Below are 11857 nucleotides of genomic sequence, written 5' to 3'. Positions count from 1 at the left end.
GCTGCGTGATGCATCTTCAATGCGGATTTATGCAACACCCTGTAACCAGGATTTAAGGTACTTTGTTCAGCAGGGCCTAACTGGGTTCCTGTAGCCAGTCTGCGCTGCATAGTGGATGACCTGAATTTGTGACTTTGTCCGAGTCTGGCGCAACTACAATAGCACTATTATTTTTTTGTCTCTTTTTATTTGAAAATTTCAAATCCAATATCTCTGTGTTTACTAATTTTAATTTTATAATTTTGTCTTGTTTTGTTCATTAAAACTACTCTATTTCTCTAACCCTTTTGTTGCATGTTTTCACAGTGCTACTGTTGGATGTGTTGCACAAGTACTTTACACATTTCCTCTGAGTTAAGTCTGACTGCTCTGTCGCAAGCTACTAGGGGTTGAGCCCAGCTTAGTTAGGGTTTGCTTGTGTCTTATCCTGACAAGGTTTGTGGTTGCTGCTTGACCAGGATTCACACCCCAGTCAACCAACAACCCAATTGTCATACCTTAGTTTTGGAAACTAGCCATCTGGGTACCTTTAGCACCACAACTAAGAGGCCAGGGCTACTGGGACACCTTTGCAGGGTTAAGGGCTCACTCAAGCTGGGTCCAGGTGTGGGTTCAAGACTCTTCTGGTAGCCTGGGGAGCTCAACAACAGGGCTGGTCCTGAGGGTTTAAGACAGGCTCCAGGCAGCAAGGACGTCCTTCCAGGTACAGCAGGAGTCTGGAAGATTGCACAGCAGGTCACAGCAGCAGGCAGTCCTCTGAGAGTCCAGTAGTTAACTGAAGAGTGGGTCTGAAGGTCCTATTTTTTATACCGTGGTGTCCTTCTTCAGGAAGATAGGAGTCATTGAATGTTCTTGAAATTCCCTGTCACTGGGTGTGTACACGTTGGCAGCGGGTACCCAAGAGTGATCATCTGGACGACATCCTTCCCAGTCTATGAAGTAATATAAATGCCCTCTCACTCTTTTGGCATAAAGAATTTGTTGAACCCCAAATTCCAGCTGCCCATCAATAGCTATAGGAAGAGGTGGAGGTGCTGGGTGAGTCTGGGCACAGTAGGGTTTTAGGAGAGACAAATGTAATACTGGATGGACAGGTAAGTCATTGGGTAATAGACTGTAGGATTGATTATATTGTCCACAGGGAAGGGATCCACATATCAAGGCTGTAACTTACATGGTCGGTCCCTGGAGCCTTGGCTGTCTTGTAGCAAACCAAAACTGTTTTTCTTTCTTATAATTAGGGGCTTATATATAATATTTATCGGCCTGCTTCATCATGTCTGCTTTTGCTTGTTGGAGATGTTTGAGTACTTCCTGTTGCTGTTGCTGGTGCCCGATTTACTCGTTCGGTATGCCTATTAGTTTGTGGGTGGCAGGCAGGTGAGATTTGAGCATCAATGTCCACAGAAGTGCACAGGTTGTACCAAAATCAGGAAACAGATTGAGGGCCTCTCTCTCCGTACAATGACTGAGGGGAGTCCATGCAAATTATGTGTTGAACAAACAAAAGGGGCAAGGTCTTGTCAGTTGGTTATCTGTTTTCAGTCAACAAAATGTGCCATTTTTCAAAAATAGTTCTAGGATTACCCATATGGTAGTATAACCACTGGAAGCAGGTAAATCAGTGACAACGTTCTTGCTGATAGTATGCCATTGTTGTGGGAGCAACAGACTAAATAAACCAGCAGGAGTGGAGTGGGAAGCTTTATTCTGGGTACATATGGGGCATGTTTGGGCAAGATTGCGCACATTTTGGACAAAGTTGGCAACCAAAATCATTGTTTGCAGTGTGGTTGTGTTTTTTGTATCCCAGGGTGTCCTGCTAATACAGTGTCATGGCACCAGATCAAAGTTTCCTGTCTAAAATAGTGAACAGGGAAATACAATGTAGTGTAGTGTTAAAGAAACCCATCATGCATATAATTTTTCTCTTTGTCCACCCACTTGTTTATGTCTGCTTGTTTATTGCAATGGTGGAATTTGTGTAGAAATAGGTCTTGGTCGCATTGCCCAGTGATGTGTTCTGGAGCTGGGATGTTTTGTGGAGGTGGCTGACTCACGTCCTGGCCTTCATGTCCCCATTCAGATAGTAAATCAGCTTTAGTCTGTTGGGCCCCAGGTCTGTATATGGTCACAAAATTAAACTTTTAATTTAAATTTTATTATGAGTGACACTCTGCTAGCCTCGTATAACTTAGTGTGATTTTTTCTCTTTACGGCCTCTTTAATATGGCCGCCGCTATATCTCCACACTTACATTAGACAGTCAGGACCTTGAAAATAGAAGCAGGACTCCTTGACCCGATAGGCAATAAAAATAGTAGAAGGACCTTAAAACCGTAACGTAACCAACATGGCGTTGGACTAGAAACGCCATACAGCAACAAGGGATTCAGACCGTTATATTCTGCATCTACAAGACCGGTAAATGACCCGATATCGGGCAAGCGATATAACAATTTCTCTCCTTCTCTATATAGAGATAAAAGAATGCCTATTTGGTCTTTTGCCACTTTTGTCGCACACCTTGATCAATTCCTACAGGAATTAGGTCTCAACTTGCTCCGTGCTAAACATGAGCTATTGATTCACGATGTATGCTTTACGTTTCATGTGTACTATTTTCAGACATCTTGTTCCTTGTTTGAATCTTTTCGCAGAACTTGGCACTCCTTTATATTAATATACATTATGCTTACATTAATTATTTGTATAATAGCTGTGCCTTCTAACTACATCGGACATAATAGCTTGTAATAATCGTTTTGCTAAGAAAATATGCATCAGACTATATTAATTCACCGTTGACTATAACACCTATTCTTAAATGTAATTTGTATGTGCAAATTGACAAGCTAAAGAGAATGTTTGCTTATAAAGTGTCATCTCTATCCAGATTACTTTCACTGACCCAAGTAACGGACTCCTTTCGATAAGTGCTACTAGGTATGAGTAACCTTTTTTGCATCCACCCTCTGGTATCACTATAAATATATACTAACCTACGCTAATGCACACACATAAGCAACACTATTAACTATCTCTTGCCAGCATCAGTTCTGCTAATGAGGCTGCAGACATATAGGCGCATGAACCACTAACATCTTAGTAAAGAATATTACTAATCATCTTCTTACGGAAACATGGATGACTCACTGACAACATCAATTGAAAATCGGGTCACAAATATCTGTCTTGAATCTGTTTGGTAATTTCCTCCACTAGCGACTTATTTTCTTCCTATTTCACAACTATATTCAACACACAGGACACATTCAGGTATCTTTTCTATCTACGCCACATTGCTGTGCATGCACAACTATATTTACTTGCTCTGAGATTACTCTCATTACTGATCTCACCATTACATATATTTTCCAGCCTTGAAAAAGTCCCATGTGAATCTACCATAGTGGGCAAAACACAGGTTGGCTGTCCGTTAAAAAGTCTAAAAATCTTTGTCCAAAAAGGACATAAACAAATGTCCTTGATCCTCTAGCCAAATGGGCACCAATAAATACACTTGGATTCATCATCTTGACTCGGAGTACTAATTTCATATTACATGAAAAGTTGCAAGATCAAAATCTCATACTTGGACATAAAAGTGGGTTTTCAATGTTTTATTATCACAAAATTAAACTTACAAAAGTATAGGAGCCACCTGATTTGTCGTGGGATTAAGGCCTTCGAGGATCTAAAAACTGAAGTTTTTTTGTGTGTATGGTGATGGTGTGTTGTGCTTCGAATAAGTACTGCCACCATTCCTGAACACAGAGTTTAGTGGCGGGCAACTTGTTTTCAGCCACTGTGTAATTCTGCTCAGCAGGCAGCAACTTCTAGGAAAAGTAGGCAATGGGGTGCATGTGTCCTGCAGAAATGTTGTGTTGTGATAAGACTCCCCCTACTGCCGCCTGCAAGGCATCTGCCTCCAGAGTGTTTCCGTATTGGGGCTGACATGAATTCCTGTTTCAAAGAACAGAAGGCTTGTTCCGCCTCCTGCAACCAAATGAAGGGCCCTTTCTTTCTCAATAATTTCGTAATAGAGCTTACAATATCAGCGAAGTGAGTGATGAACGTAATATAAAAATTGGCAAAGTCCAATAAACTTTTCAACTCTTTAATGGACGTTGGAGTTGGCCAATCCAGAATTGCCTAGACCTTTTATGTGCCCATGGTTAGGCCTTTAAGTGACAGGATGTAGCCTAGATACTCAACTTTTTGAGTGTTAAATGTGCACTTCTCTACCTTGGTGAACAGGGCACGGTCATGGAGGCGCAGTAAGACTGTTTGTATATGAGTGATATGATTTATCATGTTTTGGGAATAAATGAGGATGTCATCAATATACACATTGAAGCATACGTCCAGCAGATCTTGTAGGGCCTCATTTATAAAGATTTGAAATGCAGCAAGGGCCTTACATAGGTCAAATGGCATGACAGTATATTTGAATAACCCAGACTTGGTTCGAAAAGCCGTCTTCCATTTGTCCCCCTTCTTCCCCCTAAACAAGTTTAGTGTATACTATAGAGTCGTAAACCTGGTCCAGCAAGACGGAGATTAAGAGCAACAGGTATAGTTTTTTTATTGTTACCCTTTTCAGTGCTCTGTAGCCAATGCAGACCCGCAACTCATATTTCTTTTCAGGGACAAAGAAGAGTGGCAAGAGGTGAAAGGTGGACCCTAATGTAAGGAGCTTGTCCAGGTAACTCTTTGGATGCTTGGTCTCAGGATCTGACAAGGCATTGATGCGAATGCAGGGGAGGGCCGCGCATCTATACAACTGTTGAATTCTCAATGAGAGGGAAATTGCATGGCCTTTTCTTAATTGAATACATCCTGAAAATCCTGGTATTCAATAGGTAGGGAAGCTACAGTAACTGTTCAATTGCAGCACAAATTAAGGGTGATACTATTACCTGCGCTGTGGCATAGCAATGGGTTCAACAATAGTGGGACCCCAGTGTTGCCAAGCATAAGGCCCGAACAACATCAGGGTTGAGGAGTTGGATCCAGGATATTCTTAATATAACCCTGAACATCGGTATGTTGATCAGGTCAAAGGTCAGAGTCTCAGTATGTCATTCTCCAAACACATAGGTGCTGTCTGGTATTCAATCATGTCCGAAGAGAGTGCAGAGCCGTTTACCACTCTAACAGGTTCAGGTTCTGCCTTTTGAATCCTAAGAATCTTCAAGGAGCTAGCAAGGCAGATGTCTAAAAAATATCCAGTTGCTACGGAGTTGAGGAGCATAGATTTTCCACTGTTGTGGAGAGATAATCATGGTTGCAGGTATGGTTAGGTGCTGTGGGACATTATTCAAGGTATTTGCCAAATAGTGTGAGATCTCATCTAGATATGCACCCCACCAGTTGACCTGTATGCTAGCCAGATCTCTTAGTATTTCCTGTAATGAATCAGTGGTGGTTGCTACAAGTTTAAGGAATACTTTTGGTTTCGCAGTGCATTCTTTAGGGAAATGTCCTGCTTTGTCACAATAGAGGCATAAATTCAATTCTCTTCATCTCTCTTTTTGCATAGGCTCAGAAGTGTCCCATCAAACCATTAATACCTTGGGCTCTCCACAAAGTCTTTCACCTCTTCGCTCGGATACCCTATGATCTAGGTGCATGACTAAATCAATACATTTGGAACAATCAGACAGGTGATCCACAATGTGGGCCAACAAGTCCTTGAGCTCATCCCTTAAGCCTTTATAAAAGATCAAGGTTCTCTTCTCCTCTGGTCACTGAGTTTCTGTGACTAATCTACTGAATGATGTAATGTATGAAAGTAAATCCTTACTTCCTTGTCAAAGGTTCGGAAGCTCGTTATCACTTCCCTGAATGAAGGTGTGTCGAGCAAAGTGACAATGCAGCGTCTCCTTAAGCCTTCCAAAATAATGCAAAACAGGGTCATTATTTTCAATGAGTGGGATGAAGCAATTCGCAGTAGTGCATCCAAGATAAGAAATGATGAAGGCAATTCTAGCGGTATCAGTGGGAAATGCTAAGGGCTTGCACAGAAAGTGTAACTAACACTGATTCCAGAATGCGTTGAACTTGACACTATTTCCAGGAAAGCATGCAGACGTGGGTATGGTGTGTGGGTGGGTGTGGTAAATCACATCCAGAACATTGCATTCCTTGCTTCCCATTAAGGGTACAAGTGCCGTAGCTTGCTAATAAGTGGTCAGTCCTGTGCTCCTAACGTTTCCACAAATGGGTTATTCCCCAGTTAATCCATCATTCAAGTATCATTGACAGATGCTAGGCGATACGTCGATTGTTGGGTGCAGGGGAGGGATGGGCTTACTTTAACTAGAATAACAGTGCCCAGAGGGGGATCCTTATGCAGCTCTATTCTGATTAATCCATCAAACCAGGACACCAGATTTTAACGTTATCTTAACATAGTCTAGCGATCTTGAAAGCTCTGTAAGGTCACTGTACCAATTGGCATGTATAATATCAGGGCATATAATCGAATAGCAATTGAGGACTGACCTTATGTAGTTCATGCTTTTATTAATCAGGGAGTCCTTGCCTACATTCACACCCTGAGGCAACTTAGGAACTCCAACCATTTACCCTTGACCAGGCATTTCCTGTGGTAGATGTCCCTTAATTCCTGATCTTTGGCCCTTTGATGAATCTTGGGTAGAAGAATTCATAGCTGTTGAATTTCCATTATTCATGCCAGATCTATGGGGAGCAAGAGGCAGAGAAGGGGCCTGGGCTCGATGCCTTGCGAGGGGGGCGTTATTGTGTGTGATCTGCTGGAAATAGGAGTCTCCATCCTCATATGCATTTCTTCCACTATTATTCTTCCTCTTCTTTTGCTCATCTTTCAGAGCTGTGAATGTAGGTAGTATGTTTTGATGAGTGGGTCTATTTATAGGGTTCAAAGTAACAGGTTTCTTTTCACCTAACTTTTCAGAAAGTAATTCCACTTGACCTTTCAGGGCTACTACTTCATCTTGTAGATGCTTTACAAGAGTAATGTTATCATCCATCTCCATGTTGTTATAACACTGGATAGACATAATGGCAAAGTGTGTGGATATGGCAGATAAAATATTGCACATGATGGTTCTGGCACCATGAGTGTCACCATCTAAGGGAGAGGGCAATGTGGCAAGTATAGCATATATATTGGCGCTAGTAGGCAGAGGAGTTTGTGGCCTAGAGTCATATGCCTAGGGAGTAGAAACATCTTGGTGTAAGTTAGGGGCACCAAGGTGTCAAAGACTGCCACAGCTTCCTCTGGCATAGCTTTTGCTAGGATTCTGTTGGTTAGTTTTCTTCGGCCAAGCAAATATAGGGGTAATCTTGCCTGTGGCTGTTGTGTGGTCATGTCCTACTACCCTTTCGCCTTCCAAAAGTGTTTTCTACCTCATCTATCAAGGTGTCTTCAACATCAAGAGTTGATGAGCTTTTGGGGTTATCCAACATGGCTGACGAAGTGCACTTGGAACTTTTATTCCTCCTCCCTATTAAGGTTTTTGTGGCCTTAGGCTTGGTCATGTCAGAGCCTGCCACATAAGCTATAATAATGTGGTAAACAGGCAGTGGGCTAAACCAGGGAATAAATGTGGGAAAATTAAGATGCAATCACACGTAGCGATGCAAAATGTAAGCACACCCAGGAAAACACAAGTATTGTGCTAGCAAAATCAGACAATGTCATTTTCAATCAATACGGAAGCCAAAGGCAATGGACTCTCTCCTCAGAACCTAAGCCCGCGATCCATACTGGAGAGCATCCAGAGAGACACAGATATTGTAGCAGAGGGTCAGGCAGTAGCAATGTCGAGCAAGCCAAACAAAGGACTCTTTCCTTAGAGACCGCAACCGCTCAGTTAGCCACACAATTGTTTAGTTTAGTTTAGTTTAGTTTTTTGGATTTATAGAGCGCATAGTTACCCAAGGGAATCCCAGCGCTAACAGCAGCAGAAATCACGTACAGGATGGAAGACAAAAGTTAGTTACAAAAAAAAATAGTTTAAAGTTTTTTCCTGAAGAGTCGCTCTGAGGATTCATGGCGGAGCTCCAAAGGAAGGGCATTCCAGAGACAGGCAGCCTTACTAGAGAAGGAGTTGCAACCCCAGGCTCTCTTGGACCGAAAAATATGGACATACTTAAGAGAGGAAGACCGTAGGCTCCTAGATGGAGTATATAGGAAAATCCGTTTTCTTAAGAAAGTTAGACCCCTACCATGTAGGGCCCTGTGAACAATACAAAGTGATTTAAAGTAAATCCGCTCCTTGATGGGGAGCCAGTGGAGAGTAGAAATAGCCGGTTTGGCAGAAGAATATTTTGGTAATTGAATAAGAAGCCTGGCTGCTGCATTTTGCACTCTCTGCAGCTTCTTTATTATGTAAAGCGGAGAGCTAAGGAACAAGGAGTTTCCGTAGTGAAGCCGGGAAAGAATTAAAGCTTGAATAAGAATTCTTCTGGCGGTGGGAGGGAGAAGGGTGACAATCTTCCTAAACGCACGTAGGAGACCGAAACAAGTGGAGGAACCTTTTTTGGCTTGAGAGTCCATAGTAAGCCGAGGATCGAGCCACACGCCCAGACTCTTAACCTATGTTCCGAGTATGTGAGAATGATGAAAGAGGGAAGGCAGGGAACCCCTTACCTAGGACCAAAACCTCCGACTTCCCATCGTTAAATTTAAGTTTGGATTTGATCATCCAATTAGTGATATTCCTCATACAGCAGGATAGGTTATCCACAGACGAGTCTCCAGAGCTGGAGAGGGACACCACCAAGTCAGGGCTTACTCTCGAGGGCCCTGCCAGTTCCTAAAGTCAAAGTCAAAATAGGGCTGTCACAGGTGCAGGGGAATCAAAGTAGGGTGCCAAGTTGACATGAAGGCAGACTAGGTTAGAAAATCACAAATCGCACCCTCCAGGGGAGCCCCACACAGAGGGAAAGTGTCACAGCCCCATCAGAGCACAGCGTAATGCAACAATTTCTTACCAAATACGGGTGTGTGGCCTCAGGCAGTTAAAATAAGGAGGAGGCCTGGCCCCGCCCTCTCCTGGTTCCGATGGACACATGAAGGGCCCTCCCCTGGTCTGGGCTTTGCCTGGGTACAGCACACGCACATCCCGCACTGGGGGAGGTGGTTGGGTGCTATATAGCACGGCGCTGGGAAAACAGATGGAGTCCTTCCTCCTAGCAACGAACATTCTGGGACATGAAGTCCCACAGAGTCCCAACAGCAACAAGGCTCCCTGTTCGTCAAATACAACTTTATCAAATAATCTCTTACATTCCCAAATTGATTCTGTTTTGAGCACTGATCATACATTCATACGATTAGACTGTAATATACTTTCTCCCAGAGTGAGCAGATGTGCAGCATTATTAAATATTAGAACTGTGTTTTTGGAATTCAAAATATTTGTGGATGCCAACGTACAGGCAAACACTCAATTATAGGCGACACTTGATACATTTCAGGTATCTTCACAAGGTTTATTACACACCCACCTCATTGGCTAAAATAGGCTGAAGAGTAAATGACAGTTGCACTAGATCTGGTGCTGATTCCACTCATCTGGCATGGCACTGCCTCCAATCCATCAATCCTGGGCTACTGTTTTATAATTTATAAACCATATGACCTCCTCCACTGTCCCCCAGACTGTAGAAATTACATTTCTTGGATGTGAGAAGGTCTTTGTGCAACCAGCTGTAGGTTCCTAGCATTAGCTCTACTATTGGCAAGGCAGAGTGGGCCATGTGCTGGGGAAGAAGCTCCTACCCCAGCTGAGGACTGGATAAAAGATATGACCTACTGTAGCGTTCAGCCGGAACTCTCTGCCTAAGGATATTTGGCCCCCCTTGCAACAACATCTGGGACAGGAAGGCAAGGCCTCAGATGCAGAAGATACATCAAGGGCAAGGAGGGCATCTGAAGAAAGTGAGTCACAAAGAGGCACTTTTCGTCCCTGGAATGACTGGCCCACAGGGTGGGTGGGATCAAGAAGTGGGGAGATAATAGAAACCACTTTCTTACATCACCAGATAACACTGATTGTAAGGTAATTGTTAAGATTCAAACCTTAAAATTGGACCCTTCTGATCCCAAACTTACAGCGATATACAAACAGGTATGATTTCCATTATTTTTTCTAATATAAAGACTAGGTTATTGATAAATGTTAAGTCTTTTTGTATCCACAAAGAGGAATTAGTCAGGATTCCCCACTTTCTCTTTTGCTTTTTGATTTGGCCATAGAACGTTTTGTAGCCAAAGCAAGACAAAAACATTCTATCAAAGGACTTTTTTATAAATCTAAAAAAAAATAAGTATTATGCCTATGCAGACAATTTCCATTTATGATTTGGTGACCCAAAATATTCCCTTCCTTTTAGCCAAGAAGTTGCTATCTTTCCAAAACTATCAAAACATAATGAGTTTGGTATACTATGGAATAAGGACACATTCAAGTACTTGGATTTATGGTTCACCAACAACATCAGGAATATGGTTCACATAAATCTGGATGGATTTCAGAAGAAGAAAAGTTGTGGCACTCCTTGAAAATTGGCCCATTGTATTTGATTTGGATGGTATTAAACTAATGTATCTTCCTTTTGTTCTGAATACCATTTCAATGTTAGTGATTAAAATTCCACTTTTTTTTTTTTAATATTGATTTGTAAATCTCAGTTTTGTGTGGGAAGAGGAAAAACCTAGATTTGCATTAACTGAAGTAAAACTATTAAAAGAATATGGTAGGATTCCTGATTTTGCTTTACATTACCTATCCTTCTCTTTGTAACAATCCAAATGTTGGCCCTGAGTATCAATCAATAGTTTATTCGGTCCAAATTTGGGCCATTTAAAAGGTTAAAAAATATATACATACGTACAGAAAGATAAAAACCATAAACCAGTACACAATAAAAGGAACAATAGTAAAAAAAGTAGGGGTCCAGTAGCTGCCTGAGGAAGATTACATAAATAGGTGGGGTGAAGGAGGTGCTCGGAAAAGTCTCTGGATCTTACCCTGTACATAACCCTGAACAATAAAATAATAATAACGTAAAAGCTGTTGTGTGGCACATCTCTATATAAAATCAGACATTAAAACTCCAAACAGTAAAACTGATTAAAAATTTAAGAAGTCAGACAGAGGTAGATGATGCTCTAGGTTAATTTGTTCTTTTGGTGTTAATTAATTCAATAAATTGCATCTTGGCAATTATAAAATTAAATATAATTTAAAATTTATAAAACACTTTAATTAAAATAACCCGATGTAGCACTTGTTTAGAAATACGGTCTTTTGTGCTCAATAAGTCGCGGTTTGCAATTAAAGCCCAAGGCTGATATAACAGGATGCTGATTTACTGTTTTCTAGACAGCTCTTCAAACAGTGAGTTAAAATCTAGAATAGTCCTATTACGAATTTTCCATGCTGCTGCCAGATATTTAGAAACAGCGCTGATTATCAGTATGGAAGTGTCGTATTTACATATTCTGAATAGGCTGTTGCGGGATAGTGGATGGAGTGTTCTGCACAGGGGAATGATCCACTTCCCTCGGGGACCTTTGTACAAAGGGCAAAAAAATAGGATGTGTTCAGCTGTTTCCTTGCATAAATGACAATTTATGCATTTGTCCGATGGGGAACTGTTAGTCGACCAACCAGCCGTGTAGCTATTGACCGCCAGTGTCCCGTACCTGAGCTGGAGTAGTAGAGAGCGAGCACGGGCTGGTATGGGTAGATCCAGGGAGCTTTCAGGGAAGGGAACGTGTTTGACCAGCAGGAATTCTGCTGTCAGCCGACCTGACCCATTTGAACCGAGAGATTCCTCGTTGATTTTTGCCCAA

At 41.9% G+C, this 11857-nt stretch overlaps 1 long non-coding RNA gene across 3 annotated transcripts in view; it reads left to right on the top strand.

Annotated features, from left to right (window-relative positions):
- Nucleotides 1–2339: 2339 nt before the first annotated feature.
- Nucleotides 2340–11857, top strand: part of LOC138296113 (uncharacterized) — an 86051-nt gene continuing 76533 nt past the window's right edge. The window contains exons 1-3 of one of the 3 annotated variants that reach the window (XR_011203765.1): nucleotides 2347–2424; nucleotides 2897–2946; nucleotides 4651–4708. This is a non-coding gene — a long non-coding RNA (uncharacterized lncRNA). Of the gene's footprint in view, nucleotides 2425–2896; nucleotides 2947–4650; nucleotides 4709–11857 lie in introns of all 3 variants that reach the window. The other 2 variants (XR_011203763.1, XR_011203764.1) reach the window with 2 other exon arrangements.

Source organism: Pleurodeles waltl, chromosome 5 (genome assembly GCF_031143425.1).
Source record: "Pleurodeles waltl isolate 20211129_DDA chromosome 5, aPleWal1.hap1.20221129, whole genome shotgun sequence".
In the NCBI taxonomy this organism is placed as follows: Eukaryota; Metazoa; Chordata; class Amphibia; order Caudata; family Salamandridae; genus Pleurodeles; species Pleurodeles waltl.
The sequence above is the reverse complement of the archived record's forward strand: the minus strand, read 5'-3'. Positions and strand labels throughout refer to the sequence as shown.